The sequence below is a fragment of the Myxine glutinosa genome, chromosome 4 (assembly GCF_964187855.1).
Source record: "Myxine glutinosa chromosome 4, kmMyxGlut1.1, whole genome shotgun sequence".
NCBI classification, from domain to species: domain Eukaryota; kingdom Metazoa; phylum Chordata; class Myxini; order Myxiniformes; family Myxinidae; genus Myxine; species Myxine glutinosa.
The window spans coordinates 61,395,400-61,409,237 of NC_136264.1; the positions used below are offsets into that span (position 1 = coordinate 61,395,400).

The 13,838-nt window shown below is 44.5% G+C and overlaps 1 long non-coding RNA gene across 1 annotated transcript; it reads left to right on the forward strand.

Moving 5' to 3' along the window:
• The first annotated feature begins 431 nt into the window (after positions 1 to 431).
• Positions 432 to 1,040, forward strand: LOC144891521 (uncharacterized). The gene is made up of 3 exons (XR_013622972.1): positions 432 to 462; positions 704 to 790; positions 940 to 1,040. It is a non-coding gene; the product is annotated as an uncharacterized LOC144891521 (long non-coding RNA).
• The last annotated feature ends 12,798 nt before the right edge of the window (positions 1,041 to 13,838 follow it).

Sequence of the window (13,838 nt, forward strand, 5' to 3'; positions counted from 1 at the left end):
TGTGTGTGTGTGTGTGTGTGTGTGTGTGTGCGTGCATGCGTGTGCGTGTGTGTCTTACACTTTGTCATAGGATTCCTTCTTCCAAAGCAGTTTCTCCACCTGGGATCATGCTAGGTGGTTTGCCATCCCTCTCCCATTAGTAGTTGGGGTAGGAATTTGTATTCTGCTCATGGTGCTGGTGATAGCTCCCCTACTCTTTGTGAAGGACACCGTCGGGATCTTAAACATCCACCAACTAATGTTGAAAGTAAAAAGATTAATGTTGATGGGACATTGTTTTATGGTTGATGGTTTTTGTGGTGATAGGACATATGATGTTGAAAATAAAATCTTATTTTCAGGTGTCCTTCCACTGCAGTGCCATTGTTTGTGACACGACACACCCTGATCTTGTGAGGTGCCAGCCCAACTGTGCAAACGCCTTCACACGTGCTCACATGATCAAGAGGCAAAGAAGATCTGGTAAGCTGTACTACTTATTCACCCAAGATCTGCTGCATTCCCTATTATTTACGACAATAATTTTGATCGTGGAGATTTGCTCTGGGCTGCATGGAAGAAGAAAGGCACGAGGCCATTTTTCAAATTGAACCGTTGCAGTTATAAGATTGCTTGAATATTCCAACTTTGTGTATTTATCTTTTGATGCACAATTCATCTTCTAAATAGTTTACAGATAACTGAATTATTTTTTCTTGTGCAGTTCAAGATGTGCGAGGTGTGTTCAAGGACACGATCAGCTTGAACAATCCCAATATTGTCAACCTTGATGCGATGGACGAGAAAATAGGTAAAGTCGAACACATTCATTTATTTGTTCCTGATTAGCCTTTAAAACATGATGTGGAGGATCGAAATGCCATGTAGCTTGCATGACACCCACTCCTGCTGTGCACCACCATTCCCCCCCCCCCCCTCATTCCCTGCACGACACTGAAGGTGAAGTACCACAACAGGCTGCCATGTTGACAGCCAGAAGACACTCGATTGCAGCGACTGTAGCCTATGTCACATTTGCCTTGGTCTTGGTGGTTGGAGGATCCTTTATCCTGTCTCGTGTCCATTCTTCAATAATGTGTTCCAGATGGTTGTGGTTAAAACTGCCTTCTTAGGATTGTGTCCCCTAATTGACCCCATACAGCCCCCCCCCCCCCCCCCCCCCCCGCCTACGCACTTCATCCACTGCATTCTTACGATGTCCCTTGCATTGCTTTATTCTATCCTATTATGTGGACTTGAACTTAAATGTTGTATACGTACCTGACATTTTAAATACTAGGGCATGCCCGTACGTGGGTGCCCGTTCCTTGCCAAAAAAAAAAAAACGCTACCCGTACGCTCTACCCCGCCCGTACGCCCGTACGCCCGTAAACAAAAAAAACAACGCTCTTCGCTTCCGCCCTTCGCTCTGACTGAATTGGGAGAAATAATGCGCATAAGAAATCGAGAAATTATTATTTTCTCCGGAAGAAATCGAATTACGAACCGTAATGGCGCACGCGCTCGGCTCGGCTCGCTCTCACATCGGCCACGCCTACGCAACAACGCGTTCTGTGATTGGCTGCCGGAAGTGCAGTCTTCACTGTCCGGAAGGTCGCAAATCGCAGTTACGATGAATCGCAAATTAGTTTTAATTAGTTTTAAAACATAGTTTAACGGCAACATAGTTTTCCAACGTGAAATAAATGAATACGCTCTCAAATGTGCCGTCCGAGGCAGAGTCTGTTCGCCACGTTCGGCACACGTGATAGCTCGCTGCTCTCTGATTGGTTGAATCGTTTTTTGGACATAGCTCGGTAACTACTTCTCCGATTAATATGAAACCTTGAAAAGGCACATCCTCGGGTCCCCAGCAATATACCTGGCAAGTTTAAAGTATATCGGACCCGTGGTTGTCGAGAAACAGCGGTCACAGACATACAGACATACAAACATACAAACATACAAACATACAAACATACACACAGAGATTACTGGAATTATAGATAGATTGTGGATGCTTATTTGCACTTAGCTCTTGGCCTTCACGGAGTTTTGGATATCGCTTTGTAATGTAATACAAAATGCCTTTTCCGAATAAAACTTCACTGGAAAGTTTATATTTTGTGGTCATTATATTGTAAACCTGAAACTTTGCCTTCTAGTTTGAGATGTAGGCGCTCAATCCGGCGATGCAACAAGCTTGTGACGTCAGGAGGTGGTGCGTTTGGTCTTTTCAACAGGATAATTCCCTTTGGCATCCGGCTTGCGCAAGTTGTCGAGCGTTGCTCGCTTGACTGTTCGTCATGGAGGATGCCTGTTAACTACACTGGTTACTGGGCTATGATCAGCAATGACAACTTTGAAGCGTACTTGAAGGCACTGGGTAAGCAGTAAGCACATTGTCTGGTTGCAAGGTACTTTACCGAGTGATTCTTAATCCAGCATAATATTGATATTTGCAACAGAAATCATTCACATTGGAAGAATTGAGGTCGGGCATGAAGAGATTGTTAGAGCTTTTTTACCCTTTTTTTTTTGGAGTGCAGTGTAGACACTGAATTTAATGCTACGTTAAATTACACTGGTGATTGTTCTCAAAGTTGAAGCTTCCATAACATTGAAAATCTGCATTGATGAAGTTCACGCCATTTTGGAAGTTCTCTTCGCAAAGCCGTATATGGTGACCTGATGGCCTATTGGCCTTAGGAGTCTTTTAATGTTTTTACAATTCAACTCGTAAACCCTTGCACCAGCTTCATAAACACTTGAGGAAGATCCTTCAATATAGGTTAAGTTCTTTAATAGCAAGATATTGCATGTGTAATTATAAAATAAGGCCTTTTCCATCAGTTTGTTAGATTTATGAACTAGTTCGTTCAAACTAATTCAACTTGTACTTTAGTTCCTGTTTTGAGTTGAAAGCAATCGAGTTATGCAGTCAGTGTGATGAATGCCTGTAACCCAACACCCGTTGTCATGGATGCTGAGAACAGTGCGGCACGTTGCTGATCTGCTCCCTCGTGATTATCCCACATGAGGTATCGTATGAACTTCCTGAGAACGAGTTGGCAAAGCTGATTTAGAAGCCCAGAGAATGTCTTGTGGCCTTTGACCGAACTGAACTGGAAGATTCGTATGATTGACAAAGCAATGATCAATGATGGCTGCTTCCCAATTTTTTGAACTTCATGTCATTAAACCGACTTGTTATAGCTTGAATATGTGCCATCAGATCTTAGCTAAGTGTTGAGCCTACTTGGTGTTGATTTGAGCGATGTTTGTGGAAAGCTTGGTATTTGGGTTTTTATCAGATGGTGACGGTTGATGGGGGTTTGTGAAGGGTGGGGGACTGGGGAGCACAATTGGCACAGGATTTGTGCTGTAGGTCACGAGTCTTCCCGTTCCACCTTTCCCTCAACCCGAAGAGTCTCATCCGACCAAAGTTGCAGTACTGTTTGACTTGGGGTTAGGCTTTGTCATTAGGAGTGGCAACTGCAACTCGAGCATGTCCCATGGTTGTAAGGATGTAAAACTGTCTCACATTTGTATCTGTTGATGAAGATGGCATGTCTCGGAGGAGTCTGGTGCCTACCGTTTAAATGTGGCATGCAAGTTAATTACCTCGTGCGCATAGTACAAAGTTTCTAGTTTTATATATTGCGAGTTTAGCAATTCCGCACAGAAAATTCAAGAAAGGGACCGCTGTCTTGTTCTTGGTGCTCCTTTCAATGCCATACACAAAAATTGCAACAGAAAAAACAAACTGAAATTTATAAAAGAGCTGTTGGAGGAAACAAAAAAGGGGTACCAATCTCTTACATTTCACAAAAGCATGGGTCACATTTTCAGCCTCTTCACAAAAAGGACAAACATTCAATACAGAAGGATCAAACTTATTAAGTAAGTATTTGGTGACCAGGGCCTGATGAACTAGTCTCCAATTTAAGTCTCCGGTTCGACCTAAGGTTGGAGACCTATACATCTCTTTCCACACTGGAGATAGGAACGAATTAGCCGGAATGATCTCATCCCACCGATTTTTTAAAGGTTTTGTGAAACCCGGTATAAGCACCTCTTGGCATATCCCATAAATAACTTTTTTTCCCATCACATGGAACACACCGCAACCATCTGACTTTGAGAAGACACCCTGTTGTTTTTTTGAGGTGACTTGGAGCTCGGGGAAATAGAGACGAGAGTCCACCACTTCATCTGCCCCAGTCCACCCGATATTTAATTCCCTGAAAGTTTTAATCACAACTCTCAAAACTTTGTCCACCATTCTAGATGACCGAACCCCCACTTTTGATGTGAGAGAACCGGTGGATAACCATCCATTTAGGGAAGGCTTCATCAGGTCTCGCACTCTGTTTATTCCATTACAGGTGAAGCAATGCATAAATGACCTGGAGGTTGAAATTTCAGGGAATAAAGGATTCAGAACCAATGGCTCATGCATATATTTTTTTGCATCGTAGGACACCTCTAATCGTTGTATTCCAAGGACTTGCCAGGCATTCAGAAGGCTCTGATGAAACTCGGGGAGCAGAGTCGTGTTGACATGCTGCAGGTCCATGAGGAAGAGCTCTCGGTCATACTTCAACCCATCTGCTTCCTGCAGCCAAGCGTTTGTGAGAGGCCGCCACGGGACACACTCACCATACAATAAACGCTTTATCGTCCACATGCGGAAAGCCATTATCCGACTCGGAACATGTATCAAGCTTTGGCCACCTGCATTTCGGGGTCTGCACACCGTGTCTGGTCCAAGCCAATGGTGGCCTCCCCAGAAAAACTGAGTTAGAACCCTCTGAATGCCTGTGACCAAGTATCTCGGAGGTTGGAGGGGGATAACTTTATGCCAAATAAAAGGAACCACCAGGTTATTTATTATTGTCACCCTTGCCTTAAGCGATAGAAGGTGGTGCAACCGTTTCCATCTAGCCAGTTTCTGCTTAATTCTTTCCAAGAAACCCTCCCAATTTTTTTGTTCATATGCTTGGACTCCGAGAAATAACCCTAAATATTTAAACCCCTCTTTGTTCCACTGCATTCCTCCTGGTAACACAGGCAGAGCTGAGGAAGGTGGACTGGGGCCCACCCATAAGGCAACACTTTTGTTCCAATTTACTTTTGCCGTGGAGGCGAGCTCAAACTGGGACAGACATCGAAAGACCTCACCCACATCATTTTGGCTGGAAACAGCATAGTCTAGTAGGAAGACTAGGTCCCCCTGCACCCCCCGGAGATATACTTCTAATCAGTGTTTCTAGATTGGAAAAAATGTGTAGAAAATGACTAGCTATGGCCCCAAGCTGAAAAAATGTCCCACATACCATTTTTATGCAAATTACTGCTGCAAATTTTATGCAAAATTATGCAAATTTTATGCAAATTTTTGATGAGGAGTAGAGTTGAGGGGTCTTTGAGGGCTTCATCGAGGTGCTCTCGGTTGCAAGACTGGGTCATTCTGAGAAGCACAGCAGGGTCAGAGATCATGATGTTCTCCTCCTCAGTGAATCTCTCCATCAACAGCCTCTCCATTGCCTCACACACTGTTTTGAGGCAAAAGAGGGACTTTGCGTAGGCCTTTCCACTGAGAACACCTTTGAGAGATCCACTTGTTACTAGTTGTGCCTCAAAGAGAATCTCTGCATATCCAGAACCACGCATCTTGTGTCCAGTGAGCATCCCGATGTAGTTCATGGATGTGTGGAAGGGTCCAATCGTTACTACATGACTAGCAAATTCATTTGGCCAGCGCCAGATGATGGGAAGGGCTTTCATGCAGACACCCAGATCAAATGTATTCAGGACCCATCTCTGACCCACCTCAGCAGTTGCTGCCTCGGAACGCTTCAGTAGCTCACGAACAACTGCGTTGTCTGTGATCGGTTGGTGGATAGGCGTGCAGTAGTCGACTGTTGATTTGCTGGGTGGGGGAGAACCAGTTGCAGAGGTGAAACCCCCTAGCCCAGGCACAGGCTGCAGGCCATTGCCATGCCATGCAGGCACCAGGCACAGACCGATCACAGACAACGCAGTTGTTCGTGAGCTACTGAAGCGTTCCGAGGCAGCAACTGCTGAGGTGGGTCAGAGATGGGTCCTGAATACATTTGATCTGGGTGTCTGCATGAAAGCCCTTCCCATCATCTGGCGCTGGCCAAATGAATTTGCTAGTCATGTAGTAACGATTGGACCCTTCCACACATCCATGAACTACATCGGGATGCTCACTGGACACAAGATGCGTGGTTCTGGATATGCAGAGATTCTCTTTGAGGCACAACTAGTAACAAGTGGATCTCTCAAAGGTGTTCTCAGTGGAAAGGCCTACGCAAAGTCCCTCTTTTGCCTCAAAACAGTGTGTGAGGCAATGGAGAGGCTGTTGATGGAGAGATTCACTGAGGAGGAGAACATCATGATCTCTGACCCTGCTGTGCTTCTCAGAATGACCCAGTCTTGCAACCGAGAGCACCTCGATGAAGCCCTCAAAGACCCCTCAACTCTACTCCTCATCAAAAATTTGCATAAAATTTGCATAATTTTGCATAAAATTTGCAGCAGTAATTTGCATAAAAATGGTATGTGGGACATTTTTTCAGCTTGGGGCCATAGCTAGTCATTTTCTACACATTTTTTCCAATCTAGAAACACTGATTAGAAGTATATCTCCGGGGGGTGCAGGGGGACCTAGTCTTCCTACTAGACTAGCAACACAAATGTCATCCGCATAAGCTGAAGTAACCATTTTGTGGTTTTTTGTTAAGGAGACTCCTTCCACTGAGTTTCGGAGCAAAGCTAGTAAAGGTTCGACCGAGAGACTGTATAGCATTCCTGAAAGCGGGCAGCCCTGACGGATGCCTCGCTGAAAGGGAAAAGGGCAACATAAGCTGTTGTTTACCTTCAACAGACAGGATGCATTTTCATACAACAACTTAACATAGGAAACAAAATTTTGTCCAAAACCAGCTCTCTGTAGTACAGCAAACAAAAAAGAATGGTCAACACTGTCAAAAGCTTTTTCTTGATCTAAAAGAACCAAACCAAAACCATGAGATGTAGTACGACCGAGACTGATCAAGTCTCTCACCAAAAAAATGTTATCGTAAATAGAACGCTCAGGAACACAATAAGACTGATCAATATCAATCAAAAGGGGGATGACTTCCTTTAGACGTATCGCGAGCGCCTTCGACAGTATTTTATAGTCCGTATTTAGGAGTGACACAGGCCGCCAATTTGTGGCGTCTTGCAAGTTCCCTTTTTTTGGAAGGAGACACAAAACTGACCTCCGGCAACTTAGTGGCAATTCACCTTGTTCAAGGCTATCATGAAAGATGTCAAGTAGAGTAGGGCCTAGAATGTCCCAAAAGGCCTTGTAAAATTCAACTGGGAGGCCGTCAAGTCCAGGGGCTTTCCCATCTTGAATTCCTTTAAGAGCAACAGTAAGTTCTCCTAGAGAGATGCCAGGCTCCAGTTGTTGTCGCTGGTCTTCAGACAGAGATGGGAGCAGTTCAAACATCTCGTTTCTGTTTTCCTGGTTCACAGTTCTCAAGGCAAACAGCTTTGAATAAAAGTTTCGTAATTCATCTTTGATGTCACTTTGAGAAGACAGAAGCGCACCGGCAGAAGAGCGCAAAGCGTGAATTTGTTGAGGGGTCTTGGCTGTCTTTTCCAGGTTGAAAAAGTCTTTGTTTGGTTTGTCAAGTTGGATATTGTCCATTCGCAGTCGGACGAAAGCACCAGATGCACGCTCTCTCACCATTTCAGCCAGTAGTGTTCTTTTCTCTGACAACTGCTGGACATTTTCATTGGACATTCCAGATTTCTGCTCACAATAAAGTATATCGTTTTTTAAGGCAGTTATCACACCGAGTGTGTTACAGGTATTATAACGACAGTATTGCTGGCAAAAACACTTAATTTGGGATTTTGTGCAATCCCACCATTGCCTTAAATTTAGGTAGGAAAACTTTTGCATTTCACATTCCTTCCATACCATTCTGAATGCTTCTTTGAAATGCTCACTTTGTAAAAGTTTGACATTGAAAGTCCAATATGCACTTCTACACACGTGATGAGGTAGGCCACATACAACAACAACCATGTGATGGTCAGAAAAACCAGATGGCCTTATATATGAATTCTTGACAAGATTTACCTTATCATGGTTAACATAAATTCTATCCAAACGAGCCATTGTCAAAAGATTTCTTGCGGCACAAACCCATGTGTACTGCCGGATATTAGGGTTCTGTACCCGCCACACATCCACAAGTTGAAATTTTTTAATGAGCTGTGCCAAAGGCCTTGCACTCGGTGGATGAGGCTCAGGAGTGTTTCTATCAAGTTGTGGGTTGAGGGTACAGTTGTAGTCTCCCCCCAAGCAAACCAACATGGACAGGTCAATAGTGCTTAAAAAACCTGCTAACTTGTGAAGAAAAGCACTTCTTGCAGAGTTCGCACTAGGGCAGTATACATTAGTCGTGCAAATCTTTTGGTTACCGCTGACAAACTCCACAGATAATAAATGGCCCTTGCAAATTTCTCTACATCTGATCTCCAACGGCTGGAGTCTAGGATGTAAGACTACTGCAACACCAGCCTTGGCATCAACAAAAGCACTGGAGAAAAAGTGACAACCTTTAAAGATTTTACGCCACTCAACCTCAGAAGTCTGATTTGCATGCGTCTCTTGTAACATCAGCACATCAATTTTTTCATTCTGAAACATTTGAAACACCTGGAGGCGACGCACACAACTGCGACCACCGTTGATGTTTAAGGATGCTACTTTTATCTCCACTCTGTTAACTATTCATAAAGTTCCTTGCCCGCTCGAGTTACACATTTTCTTAGCCTCTGGAATTGAGGTTCTGACATGTTAACCTGATAAGGTTCACGAATCATGTTCTTTGCAGTCAAAATAAAATCATGCAGATTTGGAAAGTAGTCTTTGATTTTTACATGTCTTTTCCTGAACGTTTCTTAAAGGAACTTGATAACATTTTCTTGAGAAACCATGGTGATGGTATTGTCATCACACGCCTCACTCTCTTGAGCACCTGAAGCACTAAAGAGTGGAGTAGAAGAGGTTTCATCAGAATCAAGTGCTTCATCTTGATCTGCATCTTTTCCTCCTATTTGCTGAACACTTAGTTTTGGAAACAGCAATTCTACAGGGTCAAGGACCTCCGCACTCTTTGCAGACCCTTCCAAATTTACCATATCCTCTGTGGCTATAGGTATGTCCCCCACCTCATCATCCCTTTCATTTTTATCTGTCAGGGAAGGGTTAACGTTATCCTCACAGTCGCAAGGACTTTCCCCTTTATCTATTTTTTCCTCACTAGCAGATCCAGCTGCTAACTCGTCTGAGCGAGTTTGGTAATCAGGACAAGGACTTACCACATCCTGAGAGGATCGACTATTTTCCGGGTCATACTCAATCTCAGCAAGTGGTGCCAGCGAATCTTCCTCATGTACACACACTTCCTGTACCATCTCCATTACCGCCAAGGAGTTTCCGGTGTAGGCCTCACCCTGGAGGTCCTGCGAACCTGACACGATCTGAATCTTATTTTGTTTTTCCTCGGAATCACCGGATTCATCACTTGAACGCTTCTGACCTTTTTTCCTGGTGTCCACTACGGATACTTCCATGGTATCGTCCGCACTGTCGTGTACCGTGGACGAAATGAGAGAGGGTTCAACCACTTTTATTCCCACCTTAAGTGGAGGGGCAGGGTTAGTCACCTCACGTTCTAAGTCTATCACTCCCTCCCCCACCTCCCCGGTCGGGGGGGACGGGTCAGGCGCTTCACTCACCGCAGTCGGTGCGGTGGGTGGATTAACCACTCGATCCGCCTCCTCCCCTTCATGGTGCGGTGAAGAGGAGTCGCTCCTCACCAATCCTCCGCGTTCCTGCGGTTTAACCGCATTGGGACAGGCACTCCTCACATGCCCGTTAGCCCCACACTCGAAACACGTCATAGCCTCCGAGGAGGCATACATTTTGTATTCAAAGCCGTTGATTTTCACACTCAACACGACATTGAGCGTTTTTACATTTGCAGGCAGTATCATGTACACCACTCTCTTAAAGGACATGACATGTTTGAATCGATCGCAAACATTTCGCATCGGCACCATCGAAATCCTCGATACGACCTTACCGAACTTGTTTAATTGTTCACGTAACTCCTCATTTCTAATAAATGGCGGGATATTACTGATGTTAATCTTTACCGTCGGGGCTTGTAAAGCGAACACAGAGAGGAACGTGTTCGGTTCAATGAACAAGCCTTGTTCGACTACACTCGCTACCATGTGCTCCTCGGACAAAAAAACGACAAATTTCTTATTCATACGAGAGGCAGCGCGAATACTGTGTGCACCAACGATGTTTCCAATGGCGGAAAGCACATCGTTAATTTCCACCTCGTTGGGAGGAACACAAGCTAGCCCGTGTTTACGAGTTAGCGATTCGTACGTATCAATGCGGAAACGTTCGCCCGCCATTCTAACTCGACCAAATAAAAGTTCGTAGCCAAGAACCGAGAGAACCCAATGTTTGTCGAACACCAACAAACAGATCAAATTCCCCCCCCCCCCCCCCCTTGTCCGGACCGGACAAGAGGGTATCAAACCTAAATAATCGAGCTAAAGTAAATAAAAAAACGTGCGTTCTAAGCACAGAAATGGCTTACAACGCGCCGTCAACGCCATTAGGCTGCACCCAAAATGGGCCCGCTCTCAATCCTCTCTCTCTCGAAGGCAAAGATGTAGAACAGATGGAAACAAATGCCAAGGCACACAGGATGGAAAAGGAGAGGGAGGGGGGCAGGGGAGGGCAGGAGAGGGGGGAAAACTCACGACGGACTCACCAAAACACAGAGCAGTTGCTCACAGCCGCCATGACGCTACACCCAACGCACCGACGGCCGATAGGTGGCGCCAGAGAGAGAGAGAGAGAGAGAGAGAGAGAGAGAGAGAGAGAGACTGTTTCTTCCTTTTATTACAAGAGTACAGAAAATCAGTTATGTTCAGTCATAAAGAAACAAAACACAATAAAAATGGTCTCAAGGAAAAGTTATTATCAAATCATCATCATCAAGTGTGCATATGACATCATTAAAAACCCACTTTTCTTTAAAACATGTTAAATTCTTGTTCATTTAAAAAAACCGGTATTCTAGCTTTAGTCTTGCATTTACAAGAGCCTTAAGGGTGAGCAGTACAACATATGACGAGTCAGAAGCGTTTCCCATTTTTTTCTTCCTGGATTTATAAATTGCAAACTTGGCCTGGCCAATTAAAAAATTCATTAAAACCACATTCCTAAGGGAAGACGGTCCTAAAACAGCATAAATAAAAACATTGTAATTGAAGAGGGAACCAAGCTTCACAAAGCGTTCCTGAAGGAATGTAAAAAGAGGTTGCAATCGTTCACACTCAAGGTATATATGCGGTAGGGTTTCAATGGATGCACAGAAAGGGCATAGATTAGAGTTAGCAGAAGAAAACCGGTTCAGTAAAACATTATAAGGTAAAATCCAGTGTACAAGTTTCCATTGAATATCTCCAACATACTTTGGAGTAGGCAAGAGATAAAAACTTCACCAATTGGGGCAATTGGGTGGTATTGGGGGTAAAACATCCCGCCATCGAAGCCTCGGGTGCTCAGAAAATGTTTTGGCGTATAAAATTTTAATGTACGCGTTGTACAAAGTTTTCTTTGGAAAGGCGGGAAGGGATAATGCAGTATCATCAGGGCTGTTCAGGCCAGGGGACAGATTAAGTGGCGGGCTGAAGACTAGGAGTTTGGGGAAGTCACCCGCTGTTTCCTCGGGGGAAGGGCCAAGTTCCTCGCAGGTATTACGATACGTTGTGGATATCCCTTGAAGGAACCGAGAGATGATCCTGACAGATTTTATTCCGGTTTTTTGTGCCACAGCGGCAGCACTCAGCAGGCAGCTCCCAGACTCTGTCATGAGGTCTTTCACTCGCAGCAGCTTGGCATCAACAAAACGTTGAACGAGTCCCCTATTATTCAAGCTGTTTTCCAGGAAGGGGTTGTAGCATAGGGGCTCATTCAACAACATTTCCATGTTTTATGTTGCCATTTCACGGGAAAAGGACAGGGCTTGCCAGGCGTTCATCACCCCTTGGTAAAAGGTGGGCAGCAAGGATGAATCGATTTGATGAGGGTTCATCAAGAAAAGTTCTCGGTCGTAACCCAGCTTGCATGTAAGCTGCAATATGCAGTTAGCCAGAGGCCTCCAGAGTAGGGCTTCATCTCCATATACAAGTTGGCACACGATATCAAGCCGGAAGACCATAATCCGGCTGCGGATATCAACAAGACCTTGGCCACCTTCAGTAAGTGGTAAGTATGCCACGGGGGGTTGGAGCCAGTGTTTCCCGCTCCAGAAAAAGTCGACAATGCTCTTTTGCAGTGTAATAAGAAGGCTCCCGGGCGGTTGTAGGCATATCATCTTATGCCATAGCATAGAGGCGACAAGATTGTTAATGACGAGAGTTCTTCCGCGGTACGAAAGTTGAAAAAGAAGTCCTTTCCAGCGGGCCAGTTTTGCCATTACCTTGTCCGGTAATCCCACCCAGTTCTGCTGCTCAAAGGTGTTGTCTCCGAGGAAAATACCGAGGTATTTAATGCCACTTTTCTGCCAGTTCACTCCTCCTCGTAGGACAATTGGCGGGCAATCTCCAGGTCCTATCCAAAGGGCTTCACTCTTCTTCCAGTTTACCTGGCCTGAACAAGCCTGACAATATGTTTTTAGTGCCTGAGCCACCGCAGTGACGTCAGCACTATTTTTTATATAAATACAGACATCATCTGCATAGGCAGAGACTTTTAGCGGTGTGGTAAGAATTGATCCAGTGAAGCCAGAAATGTGCGTACGTAATTGGAGCAGAAGAGGTTCGATGGCAAGAGAGTATAAAAGTCCAGATAGCGGGCAACCTTGCCGTACTCCCCGTTGTACAGCAATGGGGCTACTCAATACTTGATTAATTTTAAGAACACTGGATATATTACAATACAAAAGTTTAACGTACGAGATAAAAATAGGTCCAAACCCAAAATTCTCTAAAACTCTAAAAAGGTACATGTGGTCAATACAGTCAAAGGCTTTTCCTTGGTCAATAAAAAACAGACCAACATTCATATTAAAATTGTTGCAAAACCGAATGGTATCACGGATAAGAAAGATATTATTAAAAATAGTACATCAAGGAATACAAAAGGATTGATGTTCTCCTATTAGTACATTCATAAAAGGTTTCATTCGATTAGACAAGGCTTTGGCTAAAATTTTATAATCCGTACATAAAACAGAAATAGGACGCCAGTTCTCTATAAGTTGAGTGTCCGCTTTCTTAGGAATTAAGGTGGTGACTGCTCTCCGGCAACTCCACGGCAGTTGTCCATCCTCTAAACATTCATTCAATACCCGCAGTAGGTGAGGTCCAACGGCGTCCCAAAAAAACTGGAAAATTCACTAGTCAGCCCATCCAGTCCAGGGGCTTTATCAGGTTCCAAGGCCTTCAAGGCAGCGGTGAGCTCAGGTAACCTAAGAGGATCCTCCAACTGCTGCTTCTGATCCTCCGCCAATGTTGGAAGGTTAGAAACAAGTTCCGATATTGCATCCTGGTTAATGTCATGCCGCATAAACCGTTGTTTAAAATGTTTCCGGGCACATTCCCTGATTCTGCCATCTTCATAAAGGAGTTCCCCATCATGGAGCAAGCGTGTAATCATTGACGAAGAGGCCCCCCTTTTAAGGCTGAAGAAGAATTTGGTTGGAGCATCAAGGTCGTGTATGTACCTCATC